Source organism: Propithecus coquereli, unplaced genomic scaffold (genome assembly GCF_000956105.1).
Source record: "Propithecus coquereli isolate 6110/MARCELLA unplaced genomic scaffold, Pcoq_1.0 Scaffold993, whole genome shotgun sequence".
Lineage (NCBI taxonomy): Eukaryota > Metazoa > Chordata > Mammalia > Primates > Indriidae > Propithecus > Propithecus coquereli.
Window position 1 is genome coordinate 25,016 of NW_012156318.1, and position 4,247 is coordinate 29,262.

A 4,247-nucleotide genomic window follows, 5' to 3' on the forward strand; every position below is an offset into this window, starting at 1 on the left:
TAAGATAACAGTATTTTAATAATCCACACAAAATGGGCATATTTAAATTAAAAAATGTTATATTTCTACATATAATCTTAAATGTGAAGTACAAATATTTCCTCTTGTAATTCTGATTCTAAACTATTTGTAAGATTGATAAACTTATTCCCAATCCTTGGCTTAAACTTTTCATCTTCTAATAATCTCCTATCATGGTTGATTAAAGAGAACTTTTAAAATAATATTTTTCTTCTCATGTTTGCAGCTGTAACATCTATTTCTCAATTTATCTTCATGTTCTTCAGTTGTATCATATAGAGAATAATTTGATAGTCACTTGTATCATTTTTAATACTATCATCTTAACATTCTTCTTGTTCAGAAAGTGTTTGAACCAGAGGAAGTATTGTTATGGCAATGGCTGCTTTATAATACAACAGTATTGTCTTTGCTGCACTCTCGTAGACAGGATCTTTTGATTTATTTTATACTTTTTTTTTTTTTTGAGACCTAATCTCTCTCTGTTGCTTGGAATAGAGTGCAGTTGTGTCATCATAGCTCACTGCAACTTCAAACTCCTGTGCTCAAGCCATCCTCCTGCCTCAGCCTCTTGAGTAGCTGGGACCACAGGTGGGCACCACCACACTTTTCTAGCTTTTTTGTATTTTTTTGTAGAGATGGGGTCTTGCTATATTGCCCAGACTGGTCTCAAACTTCTAGCCTCAAGCAATCCTCGTGCCTTGGCCTCCCAAAGTGTTAGGATTACAGGCATGAGTCATCATGCTGGGCCTGGTCTTTATATTTTATAGACTAATTATGTGTGCTTTTGCATTAATTAACCAAATAATTGATTTAAATATTTTTAATTGTAAGTACTTTGGAACCAAAAACAGCATGGTATACCAGAATCCTGGAATATCTCTAAACCCTTATTTAACAGATAATATTTTTGAAAAGCATAGCCTAGTATTCAATTAATTTAATTTTCTTTAAATCAGAAATATAGACAACTTCAAGCTGTATCATATATATTCAGAGAGTTACATAAATATCTACACACACAGACACATGAACACAAATTCCTACTATCATAAAAATGATTTAACATACTAATGGCAAAACATCTTCAGAGTTCTTAAAGATAATTCGGGGCGGCGAGCCGCATGGAGGCCGGCTGAGGAGCGCTGCAGCGTCGCCTGGGGTTCCGCCTTCCGCCGGGAGCTGCCGCCCCAGCCATGGAGGGGGAGGAGCAGCCACCGCAGGAGGCCGACGCGGAGCCTGTGGTGACGGCAGGGGCTTCGGAGCCAGTGCCCAGGGTGCTCCCTGGAGAAGCTCAGAACCCGTCCGATGTGGACGCCTTCAACCTGCTCCTGGAAATGAAGCTGAAGCGGCGGCGTGAGCGGCCCAACCTGCCGCACACCGTGACCCAGCTGGTGGCCCAGGACGGGAGCAGGGTGTCTGTGGTGGGCACGGCCCACTTCAGTGACGACAGCAAGAGCGACGTCGTGCAGACCATCCGCGGGGTGCAGCCCGACGTGGCGGTGGTGGAGCTCTGCCAGTACCGCGTGTCCATGCTGAAGATGGACGAGAGCACGTGGCTGCGCGAGGCCAAGATCAGCCTGGAGAAGCTGCAGCAGGCCGTGAGGCAGAACGGGCTCATGTCGGGACTCATGCAGATGCTGTGCTGAAGGTGTCGGCGCACATCACCGAGCAGCTGGGCATGGCCCCCGGCGGCGGGGAGTTCAGGGAGGCCTTTAAGGAGGCCAGCAGGGTGCCTTTCTGCAAGTTCCACCTGGGCGAACGGCCCATCCCCCTCACCTTCAAGAGAGCCATCGCCACGCTCTCCTTCTGGCAGAAGGTCAAGCTGGCCTGGGGCCTGTGCTTCCTGTCAGACCCAATCAGCAAGGACGACGTGGAGCGCTGCAAGCAGAAGGACCTGCTGGAGCAGATGATGGCCGAGATGATTGGCGAGTTCCCCGACCTGCACCGCACCGTCGTCTCGGAGCGAGACGTCTACCTGACCTACATGCTGCGCCAGGCCGCCCAGCGCCTCGAGCTGCGTCGCTCCTCTGACGCCGAGCTCAGGAAGCGCGTCCCCGCCGTGGTTGTGGGAGTCGTGGGCATGGGCCACGTGCCCGGCATTGAGAAGAACTGGAGCACCGACCTCAACATCCAGGAGATCATGACCGTCCCGCCGCCGTCCATCTCCTGCAGAGTGTCCCCGCTGGCTGTAAAGTCCACCTTCTTCGGCCTGCTGGGCTACGGCCTGTACTGGAAGGGCCGCCGCACTGTGAGCCTGGTGCTGTCGCTGCCGGCCCTGCCTCTAGAGGGCGGCCGCGGCCCGACCACACAAATAGGAAGCAACGCCCAGGGAGCGACCACAGCCGGGGTGGTGGCTGCTCACGTGGTTGCTGAGGGGCTCCTGAGGAGCCTGCACCACCTGCGGAAGCACCCTGAGCGCCGAGCCCACCCGAGGCCCTTCCACCTCCCGTGGGGGTCCAGGCCAAGCCGTCCCTGCACCCCCGTCCACACCACCCAGATAAAGGATTATTTAACTGTCTGAGCATAGGCTTCCCGGCAGCCCCCTCCTCACTTCCCCACGCATGCTGCAGGGGCCCCACTCCCAGGGGCCAGGGCCGGGGCAGGGCTGAGACACACGGCACCCCTCGGCACCCCAGGCGGCGGGGTGTAGCCAGCCAGCCACTGTCCCCTACCTCACTGTGCCTTCTTGTGCCCTGGCCCAGGAACGTCTCACGGGGGGTTCCGGGTCCAGGCGGGTTTGGGAAGGGCTGGGTGCCCCAGGCAGCTCCTTAGCATGCCCGCGGGAGCTCTGGTGGACCCGGCTGCGCCCTGCTTCCTGGGCTCGGCCGGCTGCCTCCCTGGCTCCGTCTCTGCCTGCAGAGGTTCTGTGTTTTTGGCTTTTTTAAATGTCTGAAAATCTTTACTCAGGTAATTTTAACTTTAAAGAAAAAACAAACTGAAGCAAGCGTCAGGAAATACAAGCCTTAAATCTGATTGGGACAAAAAGGAATTCTCCCTTTTTGGGTCTCTGTCCTGAGAAGGTCAGCCTCGGGGTCCAGTTGGCACCTCAGGTGTGAGCTGCTGTCCTGGCTGGAACCTGCTTCCTCTGCCTCCGATGGGGGTGCGCAGGGGCCGCGTGACCCTCACTGGACAGATGGCTTGTGGGGCCGCAGCCTCGGGCCGTGGGTGAGCTGCCCTGTCCCGGCCAGCGTCCGTGCGTGGGGCCCGGCCCTCTGTCTCTTCAGGACTCACCAGGTGTGCAGCCCCAGCCTGGGCCCGGGCGCCCTCTGGGTATCGCTGTGTTGACTCAAATCAGGTGGAACCCACAGCTGTGAGCCCGGGGGGGGCAAGGGCAACCAACCCTGGGGAATCAATCACTAAAAAAAAAAAAAAAATCCAAATTTGGGGAAAAAAAAAAGTTTTCAAAAAGTAATTAGTGAAGAATAGATTTTAAGCAGTTACAAATAACGATTAAATAGTATTCAGTTATGGAGATTTAAATTTGCTACTTTGACGTGATATTTTATGATCATAAAGCTATAATCCACAGAAAGTTATCCTTTATGGAATATGATACTTCTGTGCACCTATCTCAAGATTCTTATGAGTAAAAAAAAAAAACAAATCCATTCTCTTCACTCAAGCAGACCTATAAAAAGAGCTCATAAAGATGGGGATTCTAATTTGGAGATGGTAAATGTGTTACTTTATTAGTCTTCTCTTGATGTGTAACAAAATGCTACACATTTAGCAGCTTAAAAAAACACACACACGTTTATTATCTCACAGTTTTGTAGGTGAGAAGTTTGGCACCACATGGCTGGATTCTTTCTGCTCAGGGTCTCACAAAAACAGAGGCAAGGTATCAAAATGGCTTAACTCTTAATCCTCAGGATCTCGGGATTAATCCACTTTCAGTCTCATTCAGGTTGTTGGCCGAATTCATTTCTTTGACGTTGTAGGACTGAGGTCCCTGTTTCCTTGTTGAATATCTTCTTGAGGCTACTGTGTGCTCAAGGAGACTGCCAGCATTTTTTTTTTTTTCTTATGGTCATTTTCTGTTTTCAAACCAAAAAAGGCACCTGGCATGACTATCACTTTTGCTTTGAATTTCATTGACTCCCTCTCACCATATATCTCTGGCTTCCTTTCTTGTCTCCCTCTTCCAGATTTAAGGGCCCATGTAGTTACATTGTTCTACTCAGATAATCCAGGATAATTTCCCTATTTTAAAATAAACTGAT

At 50.2% G+C, this 4,247-nt stretch overlaps 1 pseudogene across 1 annotated transcript; it reads left to right on the forward strand.

Annotated features, from left to right (window-relative positions):
- The first annotated feature begins 1,217 nt into the window (after positions 1–1,217).
- Positions 1,218–2,545, forward strand: LOC105827249 (annotated as a pseudogene). Its single transcript, XR_001138355.1, has one exon. The product of XR_001138355.1 is annotated as a traB domain-containing protein pseudogene (transcript).
- The last annotated feature ends 1,702 nt before the right edge of the window (positions 2,546–4,247 follow it).